General features: G+C 44.5%; 1 protein-coding gene across 1 annotated transcript in view; it reads right to left on the bottom strand.

Moving 5' to 3' along the window:
* LOC119183468 (uncharacterized) overlaps positions 1-10,896 on the bottom strand; it is a 63,831-nt gene extending 52,935 nt beyond the window's left edge. The window contains exon 1 of the mRNA XM_075869354.1: positions 10,624-10,896. The gene's annotated coding sequence lies outside the window, so the exon portion shown is untranslated. The remainder of the gene's footprint in view (positions 1-10,623) is intronic.
* Positions 10,897-12,473: the final 1,577 nt, after the last annotated feature.

Raw genomic sequence — 12,473 nt, forward strand, 5'->3', positions numbered from 1 at the left:
GTCTGGATGAAAGTTATGCCAGTATGATGTACCATTCCGGGGTGTGAAGAAAGGATGGGATCGGTTTGACGAAGAGGAGTCGAGGCGCTCGATGATAGCCCGAAGGCTGCATCGCAGCGTTGCTCATCGGTGATGTAGATAAGTTGGGAAACGGGGCACACGCAGGCGATGTGTCAGGTATGGTGGCCGATTCACCAACTGGATAGCTAGAAAGGCAATCGGCGTCCTAGTGCAGGCGTGCAGACTTGTATATTAAAGCAGAGCTCTATTCTAGCAGTCGCAGAACTCAGTGACCACGTCAACCTGCGGGATCTCTTAAGGATGAAAGCCAGCAGAGCTCGTGCTTGTCGATGACGATGTGGAAGTGAGTGGCATATAATTATGGACGGAACTTTGAGGTTGCCCAGACAAGAGCAAGGCATTCTCGCTCCGTGATCAAATAGTTGCGCTCTGCAGGTGTAAGGAGGCTGCTAGCATATGCGATAACTCGGTCTTGTGCCTCCAACGGCTCCGATATCATACGGCTCCGATACGGCTCCGATATCAGCTCCACTGGCATTCATTCGGACCTCAGTTTGAGTGGATGGGTCAAAGGGGGCAAAAGTAGGGGGCGTCGTCAAAAGTGTGATGAGCCGAGACAAGGCACCAGCTTGAGTGGACCCCCACGAAACTAGGATGCCTTTCTTCATAAGATCGGTAAGTGGTTGGGCGATTGCTGCAAAGTCTTTCACGAACAGCCTCAAGAAGGAACAGAGTCCGAAAAAGCTCCGGACATCTTTGGCAGATCGGAGTACTTAGAAACCCGTCACAGTACGCATTTCCTCAGGCCCCGGCACACACCAGCAGCATCGACAACGTGGCTTAGCACTGTAATCTGTCGGTGGCCGAAGCGACGTTTTGAGGAGTTCAACTAGAGGCCGGCATTGCGGAAGACGTAGAGAATAGCTGACGGACGCTTATGGTGGGTCTAAGAAGTAGGTGAAAATACAAGGACGCCGCCTATGTTATACGGGCATGTTGACCATTTTAACCTTTGAAGCAGATGGTCCGTCATACGTTTGAACGTGGCTGGAGCATTGCATAGACCGAAGGGCATCACCATGAATTGGCACAGGCCATCAGTAGTGTCAAAGGGGGTCTTTTCGTGGTTTTTCTCGTCCACAGCAATGTGCCAAAAACCAGAGCGAATGTTCATTGATGAAAAGTAGCGTGCGCCATGGAGACAATCGAGAGCGTCACCACAAAGGATACACGTCCTTTTTCATATTTCAATTTATTTACCGGTAATCTATGCAGAAATGTCATGTGTTGTCCTTTTTTTAACCAGGGCGATGGGTGATAGCCATGGGCTTGATGAGAGCTGAATAATGCTTTCATTAACATCTTATTCACGTCGGCTTGAGTAATGTGGCACTCCGATGCGGACAAGCGATACGGTAAACGATGAATGGGAGCAGCATCACCTGTGTTGATGTGGTGCTGGACAAGAGAACTTTGGCCGAGTGGTCGATCGTCGAGGTCGAAGATGTAGCGGTAGGAAGCTCAAACACGGATGAGCGTGGCTAATTGCGCTAGGGGGAGATCAGGAGTGATCATGGGACGTATTGACATGTTGAGGCGTGTGGCATCGGGTGGGTGACAAGGCAGATTGGTGCATACGGCTGCTGCGAAAGTGGTGACATGGTCATCAGCTAAGGACTGCAACGCGGCGATTAGGATGCGTTCAGGGAGGACTTGCTTCATGAAGCCGAAATTTATGACGGATAGATGTATCCGGTTGGTGGCTATAACTAGGATGCAGTGAGAGACGGTGACATTACGTACCAGATGGACGTCGGGAACCGGCATGACGATGTAATCTCCATCCAACAAGGTTGAGGTCGTAGCTAATTCGGCGATTGTGAGAGCTTTAGGTGATAAGCGGAGTAAATCTGTGGCACAGAGGCCACGTTGAAGTTCAGGTTGAATGTCAGGCTGAAGAGGAAAGTCTAAACAAAGATTACCGCCCCGCCAAAGTGGTCTAGCGGCTAAGGTACTCGACTGCTGACCCGCAGGTCACCGGATCCAATCCCGGCTTTGGCGGCTGCATTTCAGATGGAGGCGGAAATGTTGTAGGTCCATGTACTGAGATTTGAGTGCACGTTAAAGAACCGCATGTGGTCGAAATTTCCGGAGCCTTCCACTACGGCGTCTCTCATAATCATATCGTGGTTTTGGAAGTTATACCACAAATCAATCAATAAAATAAAGATTACCAGCGCAACAGTCCATCAGAGCAGAATGGGTTGACAGGATGTCCATCCCCAAAAATGAGGTCATGAGGACAGTTATGGAGCACCGTGAATAGGAGAGGAACGTAGCGGTCCGTGATGCTTATGCGAGCTGTACCGATTCCCAGCACAGGTACTGTTCAACGATTGGCGGCACGTACAACTTTCCGTAGCAGGAGACGTGAGTACTTTTCTTAAGCGGCGACAAAGATGAACACTGATTATGGGCCCGTGAGAACCAACTTCAATTAGTGCCGTCAAAGCAACACCTTCCACGCGCACATCGATGCAATCCTTCTTCGTAGAAAGCGTCGATGGAGGGTTGGGTTCAGACGGAGATAATGCATCACGACCTCCAGGAGCGGCACGGTCTAGTTTTTCGTCAGGTACGATGGGAAGTTGGGTGGCGAGAGATGGCGGTGTAGCTGAGGCGACGGAGAACGACAGCATTGAGGGAACAGAGAACAAGCAGGAAGGCTGCGGTTAAGTGTGTCGAAAGCAGGGTCCGTACGGATGGGCGGTTACCGGCGAAGATCTTCATATGGGCGATAAGCTGCAAACGAGTTCTTATGTGGTGGCGTCCAGGAGGCATTGCAGTAGTGCGAGACATGTCCAACGTGGTGGCCCCGAAAGGAGATCAGTTTGTCATCGGGAGTTTGCTATTCCGTGGGGTAGCGAGATCACGGTGGACCGAAGGGCCGCGTCGAGGTGCATTGATGGGCATTAGTCTGGAGGAGGAGCGAGAGACGGGGCAAGTGACAAGGAACCTGAGGTTGGCGAATTCTTGTCGTGCGACCACCTGAATAACGGAGACTGCGGAGGTTCTTTACATCGTAGCATGTTCGAAAGGAGAGGGCTGAAGCGGCGATGGAATTGCTGCTTCAAGGTCCCGTCGAACGATACCCGTGACACTCTGCTCAAAGGGTGATGGGGAGGCGGAATCGGAGCAGGTGGACGCAACCATTGTGTTTGGCAAACAAAAAAAAGGAGGGCGCACCCGACGCCTTTTTTGCTGTTTCGATACGGCGGTATTCTTAAACAATTCAGTCGATAGTCTAGACGTTAGTATAGACCAGCAAATTAAAAGCATAGTCCGCGATTTCCTTCAAAACGTGACCAACCTTGTTAGCTTCAGGCATCGCCTCGTCCACTTTCCGGCAAAAAGTGAGAACTTGTGTGTAGGACACATATGATTTAGTTGGTGACTGGACACGGGTAGCCACCTCCTGTCGCGCAGCTGCGTTGCGACCGATCGGGTCCCAAAATATGTCACTTAGCTTCTCCTTCAACGTGTCCCAGCTGGTGAATTCTAACTCATTTGTTTCGTTCCAGACACTTACTTGGGGTTCTGCTCAAGTAGAAGAGAACATTAGCGAGCATCATGGTAAAGTTCCAGCGGTGAGTTTGACTGACTCATTCATACAGGCGAAGCCAGTAGTCGACATCGAGGCCAGGTTGTACAGAGAATGTCCCGGGATCACGGGATATTGGAACCGCGAGAAAGGTTGTCGGAGAAGCCGCAGATGGAGAAGGGGACAGGTTGTTGCTGGAAGCCATGACGAGAAATTGAAGGATGCGGCCACTGCGGAGCTGCGTGGTGAGAACTGGAAACGTTCCACCACCACCAAATATGTTACGTGAGTAACGAATTAATAACTCGCAAATATATTTACAGAACATATCTGCAAGAGTGGTTACAGCACTGGCATGTCGGCTAAGAGCTCGAGCAGCAAGTGACCTTCACTCGCTTCGTCGGGCGCACACGTGCAATGACAATATGCATTGCAGAAGCCTACACGTAGCAATATTATGAATGTATGATGACAGAAAGCAGCGAACGTCTATATCTCTGTGAGCAAACATGCCGCGTGGATACGTGTGTATGACTTGCTAGAGTAAACAATGACCTCACAGTGTGGCATGCGGCGCTCGAAGTCCGACCAAGTGCAGCGCATTGTTGTGTTCTGTCCCCGGCAATAATTCCGATGGTTGCGCCCTGCAACATGTAGAAAAGACTCGGCAAACTGAATAGGCGGCGCATGGTCCTGACCATAGGGGGGATTTTTCCGGCTTTGTCAAAGCACACGTGGTGTATCAGCGTCATGATACACGTCGTGTATCACGGCTAAAGCGATATTTTATTATTTCTGACATATTACAAGATTACAAGCAAGAGTGATTGAATCGTGGTGCTCGCACACCACAGTCACATCCTCTGCTAGGATTAGCTATATAGGCACACATGCCAAACAGTGGCAAACTGTGCTGGACTGCACACCACCTTTCTTGAACCATTACTAACCTTTTGTTACCTGTTTAATGCCTACGTTAGTAAAGAGCTACTAGCTGCAAATTATTTTTATTGTGATAGCGTTAAAGAAATTGTTTCGCAGATATTCCGGTGTCGGCGTCGGTGTGGCTCTCGTTGCTAGTGAGGGAAAAATCATCCTCTTTTGCGTGACAGAAAAATAGAGAACGACGCAAATAAAATAAATATGTAACACAACAGCCCTTAAGCAAAGTGGGGACTGAACCAGAGTTGTTGCAGTCCGATTGGGGATCAAACCCAGATCGTTTGCGGCGCATGCGGCTGTTCTACCAAGTGGCCACGCCTCCGCTTTTGAAAACAGTTAAACAGTGAAAAAGCCTCACCTGCTTGAAAATGCAGTGACAGTACCTTTCATGTTTTAGAAACACACGCGTTCTCTCTGCATTCTTTCATCGGCAACACGAAATATTGCAGCAATCTTGCGTGGTACATGCATTCATTGCCACCGGGCGTCAGAATATGTGATTATCATAATGGCTCCGCGACTGAAAGCCGCTCATCGCCTTGATCATCATCATCATCGGCCTGACTACGCCCACTGCAGGTCAAAGGCCTCTCCCATGACCTGCAATCAACCCGGTCTTGTGCTTTCCTTTGCCACGTTATACGCGCAAACTTTTTAATCTCATCAGCCCACATAACTTTCTGTCTTCCTTTCGTGCGTTTGCCTTCTCTGGGAATCCAGTAGTTTACCCTTAATGACCACACGTTATCTTGCTTACGTGCTACGTCCGGCTTAAGTTCATTTCTTCTTCTTCATTCCATCCCGCTGCCAGATATACCTAATAAACGAAATAGAATCTGTACAAACTTTCGCCACTAGGTTCATTCATTCTTCATCTCCATACTACATAAGCAAATCATCCCTAAAAAGTGACATTAATGTGGCTAATCTTTCTGTGCGCCGCCACATCGCCAGCTTCTGATTGATTCACAAATGTTTTCACAGTTCCCTCAATCAAGCACCTTACATCATCCCATTGACGTGCACCTCTCCCCGCACAACCAATCCTTATTCAATCGCACGCGCACGTGCTCACACTACTATTTTTGCTGCCTCATTTTTTCTTCCCACATCAGTCGACTGGAATGGCTTTCCCCGTGACAATGCAGCCACCACGTATTCATCAATGTTTGCACAAAACGCAAATGCATATTGTTTGTCAGAAGATCACTCTCTGGATCCTCAATTTGTTAATTCATCCCTTATGTAATACCCCTCACTAGGTTCATTAAGGTAATTAAGTGAAAAGTGGAATGAACTATGATATCCTTGACCCCTGTTTGTTCACTGACCCACTGTGCTTTCTTCGTGTCTTTTAAGGTTACACTTGCTCCACCGTCCTCAGTTTAAGCTGAACCCTCTTTTTAAGCCTCCAGGTTTCTGCTCCATAGGTAAGTACTAGCAAGATGCAGCTGTTATATACCTTCCTCTTGTGGGATAAAGAAAATCTACCATTCAACATTTGAGAGTGCTTGCAAAGTGTGCTCCACCTCATTCTTATTCTTTTAAATACTTCCATCTCGTGGTTCGGCTCCACCGTTATTACCTGTTCTAAGTAGACATATTCCTTTACAACTACCAGCGTCTCTACACGTATTACAAAGTGGTGTTTTCTGCCGATAATGTTGTAAGTTACTTTAGTTTTGTGCCTATTGTTTTCAAACCTAATTTTATGATTTCCTTGTCCAGTTCAGTAATTAGGAACTGTAATTTGTCCCCTGAGTCACTCGTCAATGCAATGTCATCAGCAAATCACAGGTTACTAAGGCACTCTTCATTAACTATTATCTTTCACTTTTCCCGAAGTAGGGTGCCAAATACCCCCTGTAAGCACGCGGTGAATAGCGTTGGAGAGATCGTGTATCCCTGCCTTACACCCTTCTTTATTAGGATTTCTTTGCTTTCTTTAAGGAGAGCTATAGTGGCTGTGGATCCTCTCTAGATGTCTTCCATTATGTTTATGTAGGGTTATTCAACGCGCTGATTCCGTAGTGCCTGCATTACTGCTGATGTCTCAACTGAGTCAAACGCCTTCTCGTAGTCTACGAAAGCTATGTATAGGGGTTGGCTGTATTCTGCGCATTTATATATTACCTGATTGATAGTATGAATATCGTCCATAATGAAGTAGCTGGTACGAAATCCGGCTTGGTTCTTTGGCTGATTAAACTCTATTATTGTCTTAATTCTATTAGCTATTAATTGTGTAATTGGTTTGTAAATAACGGATACTAAGCTGATCTGCCTGTAGTTTTGCAAGTCTTTGACGTTTCTTTTCTTGTGAATTATGATGATGTTGGCGTTTTTTCAAGGTTTTGGTACCATTCCCGGCAAGAGACAATTTGTATCTGAGCTGACTATCTTTTAACACAGTTTCTCCGCCATCTTTCAGGAGGTTCGTTGTTGCTTTATTCTCCACAGTGGTTTCGTCTTTTTGCGTTACTTTAAGGGCTTTCCTTACTTCACCTGTCGTTACAGGTAGGATGTTGAATTCTCCTTGACTATTATAGCTTCTCACAATGCCATCCTGGTTCTTTTGACATCTCTGCAGCTCTCTGTAGAACTCCTCCGCCATCTCGATCATCCTATGCATACTGGTTTATTATTTATTTATTTATTTATTTTGAATACCATCAAGGTCGATGACATTACAGAGGGGGTGGGGCAAAATACAGAAAATTAAAAGTAGTTCAGAAAGAGATCACTAGACAAAAAAGAACAAAAAGTACAGAAAAACTTACAATTCCCAAATACATTTCAAAAAGATTACAATAGTTACACAAATCTGAAGGGCACAAAACAAAACACAATATATGTTAAGTATAAACGAAAGTCAACGTTCGGTGTATCAACGAATATAGGCACATGATATAAGTATAAATGGCAGTGCCTAGTTTAGAAGAAAAAGAAAACTTACAGGAACATATCACGTACAGCCACTTTAAATGGTTTAATATCCTTGATAGTGACAACATCTGTAGGAATGTGATACCACTCGAAACTTGTGTGTGGCACAAATGAGGGAAGGAAAGAGGAGGACCTACAAAATTGAATGCAGGCTTTGTGTTGTTGATCAGGGCTAGTGGATATGTAATGGGGTGCTGGCAGGATTTGGTGTCGTAAACAAGGGTGGAGATATATCCTATGAAAGATAGAGAGGCGTGCGAAATTAAGTCGTAAAGCTAGAGGTGGTAATTCTATATTACCCTTGATTTACCTGCTACTAGTGGTCCTGTTATAGTTAGATGAAATGAGTCATGTGGAATTGTTCACAATTTTTTCTACTAAATCAATGAATTTATGCTGACTGGGGTCCCTTACAGGGACTGCATATTCCAGTTTAACGCGGCTAAGTGTTTTGTAGAGAATTAGTTTGAGAGGTTCTGGTGCACGCAAAAAATATCGTTGAAGATAGCCGAGGGATTTGTTAGCTTTGCTTGTTAAGTATGCAATGTGCATGTTCCAGGTAAGGTCAGGAGAAATGTGGACACCAAGATTTTTTTAGGATTAAACACAATCTAGAGGGGTGTTAGAGATATAATAGGCTTGTGAAGGGTTAGTACGCCTGGCAAATGCATCGCCTTGCATTTGGTTATGTTAAGTTACATCTGCCATGTGTTACACCTTGCACTGATAGCGTTAAGGTCAGATTGAAGAATGGTTGCAGCATTGTTACAAGTTATTTTTCTCAATATTACACTATCTTCAGCGAAACGAAGAATATTAGATAAAATACAGGAAAGTACGTAAGTCATCAATATAAAATAGGAATAGAACCAGCGCAAGCACAGAGCCTTAATTGTGGAATGTCTGCGTAAACAGGCCTTGAGGGTGGGTCAGAGTTGAGAACGACGGGACAAGAAGAATAAACATATTGAGAACGACGGGACAAGAAACATATTGAGAACGACGGGACAAGAAGAATTCAAACCAAATGAGAAGTTGGGGATTTAGGATGGCATATTTTGTGCATTAGTAGATTATGAGGGACTTTATCAAATCATTTCGAGAAATCTAAAATACGCAGTCTGCAAGAAAGAGCGATCAAGACTGGCATGCAGATGGTATGTAAGTTAGGTTACTTGTGTTTCGCATGGATACGATTTGTGGTATCTGTGCTGAACGTGCTTAAAAAATGAGTTTGATTCGAGATAGTTGGCACGATTAGAAATTAATACATGCTCAAGAAGTTTACATAGAATGCTGGTGAGTGAAATTGGTAGGTAATTAAACAGAGAATGCGTGTTGCCGGATTTATGAAGTGGAATTACCTTCCCTATCTTCCATTCGGTCGGGATGGAACCCGTTTCAAACAATTGTTGAAAGATTTTAGTTATTATGATGTAACTGTAAACACTCGTGCTGTTCAGAAACTTCGGGCTAAATGCGTCGCTACCGGGAGGAGAAAAAAGCTTTAGTTTATTGATAAGGCATTCTACGCCACTTGAATTGATTATTATCGGATGTATTGGGGACAGATTACGACACTGCGTGATCCATTGTAAAACACTGGCCAATGATAAAAAAAATGGAAACAGAAACATCGTTAAGGACAGATGCGCACTTTTCAGGGGCTCTTACGTTTCCTGCGTCATCAATGAGGCTTAAGTGTTCTCGCCTCTTGGATTAATGACGCGCCAGATTTTTAGTGTCCATTTGAAGCATGTAAGGGAGGGTGTTTTTGAAAAGTTTTCTTTTGCGCTGCAATGTACAGCGATATACATTCATCTGAAACTATTTTATGCACCTTCCAATGATTAGTACAAGCGGACGATGTTTCGCTGATCTGTACAAATGTTTTATGTGATTAATATACAATGAAGCCAATTTTTAAGGTATATGGCGAATTGGTACAAGTTTGTCAAGTGAGGCTTTAGCCTTGTCTACAAACAAACCCCAGTGACTTTGAACGTTACGACTGTCATAATTTAACAGATAAGTGTCGACAAAATCGGACAGTTCACTGTTATTAACTGCACATCTGCTCCTGACATGTAATAAAATAATCATGTAATAGATTGGACCACTGACTAGCCACACAGGCTAATGGTCCAAATACTTTTGTAACCATGTTTTTGTATTACGTTGATTGAATAAACACTGATGATGATGATGATGATGATGTTATTACATCAAACTTTGCGTGTTTGAAGTCAACGGTTGCTTTTAGGCTTTTCTTGGTGTTTAGGCCATGACAGTTCAAGTTCAAAAGTTACCATGGAGTGATCGCTTAAGCCCTGTAACACAGCTAACTCATAAATAAGATGCGGATGAGTGGTGAGAAGAAGTTGTTCTGGTGGGTTTTCTGACGAGTTAAGAAAAGGGGAAACGCCACAGTAATCTAGGAACTCTTGTGCGAGCATAGATTAGAGGTTCATGCTGAATGGATCGCATTCCCACGATACATTAGAAATATTAAAATCACCGTGCAGGAACAAGCGTGACGAGAGGTAACGTGAAGTAATATTGTTGGTTACTTCATGCAGTGTGGTGACAAAGCTGTCTGAAAATGTGGGTGGCCGATTGCAAACCACGATAACTATATACTGCTGCTTTATTTTAACAATGACCCAGACACTCTCTAGTTCACTAGAAACTTGATAGCGCGGAGACAAAAGCGCGTCAAAAATTCCCAGTAAAACACCACCACCCTTCCGTAACGAACTATCACAACAAAAAAAAAAGACAGAACTTTTATAAGCACAGTTCACTATCATCTGTTTCTGCCAAGTTTCAGTGAGTACTATTATATCAGCTTTAAAAATATCAATTGCATACTCTAGAAGGTTACATTTGTTAATAATGCTGCGGATGTTACAAAATAAAGCATGAAGCGGACAAGCATCTGGCCAACAGCCTTTCCAAGTCCTTAGGTATTTGCACGTGTCGAGACACTAGCATGATGACTGTTTGATACATAATTCTGCACATGCTCAAACCAGAGTCAGAAGACGCATCTAACACATATTCTTTGCTCTTAAGATGCATTTTCTTGCAACGAAGCTGAAAGGGCGGCTTACCGGGCTGTTGTCTGGTGAATTCAGTTGACCCATTTCCGATGTTTCATGTGGCAGGCGAAGAATCGTCGCTGACGATGACGGCTTTGTCTTTAAGAATATTACGTCTGGCAAGGGCGGATTATTTTACTTTTGTAGATTGAAAACCTAACGAAAAAAGGACGGGCTTTATCAGTAGCGAACCGCCCTAACCGGTGAGCTCATTCGATAATGTTTTCGAGCGGGTTTTTGATAATTCCAGCAAGAGTGTTCATTATGCGCGCTTCAGTATCTGCCCAAGATTCCCTAGAATTGGGCTAACCTCGGCAAGCAGGTTTTGAAGCCACGATCTGTCTTCCAGGTCATCGACTTGAGCATTCAAGAGAGTGTTCCGAGTCGCCAAAGCACTCATCATGCTCTTCATCTAGCCTTGAACTTCATCCAGTAAAGCGCTTCTACCTTCTACGCCGTCAATCCTTCTTTCAATGGAAACTACCTTTGTTTCAATGTTTTTATGACTTGCCTCGATAGCCTTGACGTCGGCAACTAATTAGGTATGACCTTCTTCCGACTGCACTGCACGCACTTTTAAGTATTTAAGCAAGTGAAAAATAACGGTCATCTGCTCGGCGGGATCACTAGGCAGCCTGTCTAGTGCCGTGTCCCGGTTTAGTTTTATTGTCACCACAGGTTAACAACAAGAACATCATTGAAAAGCGCACGCAAACAATATCACAAAGCACTTGTGGACATGACAGCAAAATAAAGAAAGGGTCATTGCTTTTTCTAGCATATAAACAATAGCGCGAACACACCTGTGGAAAGTAAACGAGAGGCGGTTGAGCCATGTTGTCACTGCCGCTCTCATGCCCACTAGAAAGTGCTGGTTGACGCAGGCAGTATATGCCGTTTTGAAAGTCTGACGACGTTGGCGATCCGGCTTGACATTTGAAGCAGCGGCGCACCAGGAGAGGCAAAACTAAGAACAGGCTGTTTTGTTTTTCATCAGGGTTGGATCCTGTGAATCGAGCGTAAGTTGCGCGACACGTCCAGTGGGAGTAGACCGCCGAGAAGGACAGGCATCAAGATGGGGATCACGTAAACCTGAAGCAGATGAGCCATGTGGTCGCTGCCGTTCTTGTTCCCACATGACATTGCCACATGACATTGCCTCGTGCCCACATGACATTGCCTTCCTTGTTTCTTAATACATACATATGATTTTGCCTATGCACAACTCTGCCTTCGCAGCTTTTAGGTCTCTGCCACTTTTTAGAGCCGGCTCAATCCTTTGCATGTTATACCTCCTTATTTCGGCTACTTTACGCCGATTTATTAACTACGACAGCTCCACCAGCTCTACTTTCTCGGTTGCATTCGAAGCTTTCATCTCTTGTCGTCATTTAATAAGATTTTTTCGTCTCCTGAAATAGTTTTCCAGTTTCCTGTCTTGTGACTGATCCTCCAACTTCAATTGTACACTGTTTGATGATACCGATAAGATTATTCTTCATATTGTCAACGCTAACGCTGGTTATCTCATTTAGTGCCTCCAATATATTCTAAAGCAAAACTCTGAATTTCTGTATTTTTTCCTCTACCACCAGTTCATTATTTGGCTTCTTGCGTATAATTTTTTGTATTTGCTTTTTTAAATCTAGGTGAACAGGAGCTCTTCATATTCTAATGTCACTGCATCTAATCTTGCCAACAACTTCTACATTCTGTACCTGTATAATGTCTGAGTGGGCGCACATATAGAAGTCAACTTCATTTTTAGTTTCGTGATTAGGACTTCGACACGTCCACTTACGGTTAGCCCGCTTTCTGAAGAAGCTATTCTTAATCCGTGTGATATTACGTTCTGCGAACTC

The sequence above is a fragment of the Rhipicephalus microplus genome, chromosome 7, assembly GCF_043290135.1.
Source record: "Rhipicephalus microplus isolate Deutch F79 chromosome 7, USDA_Rmic, whole genome shotgun sequence".
Lineage (NCBI taxonomy): Eukaryota > Metazoa > Arthropoda > Arachnida > Ixodida > Ixodidae > Rhipicephalus > Rhipicephalus microplus.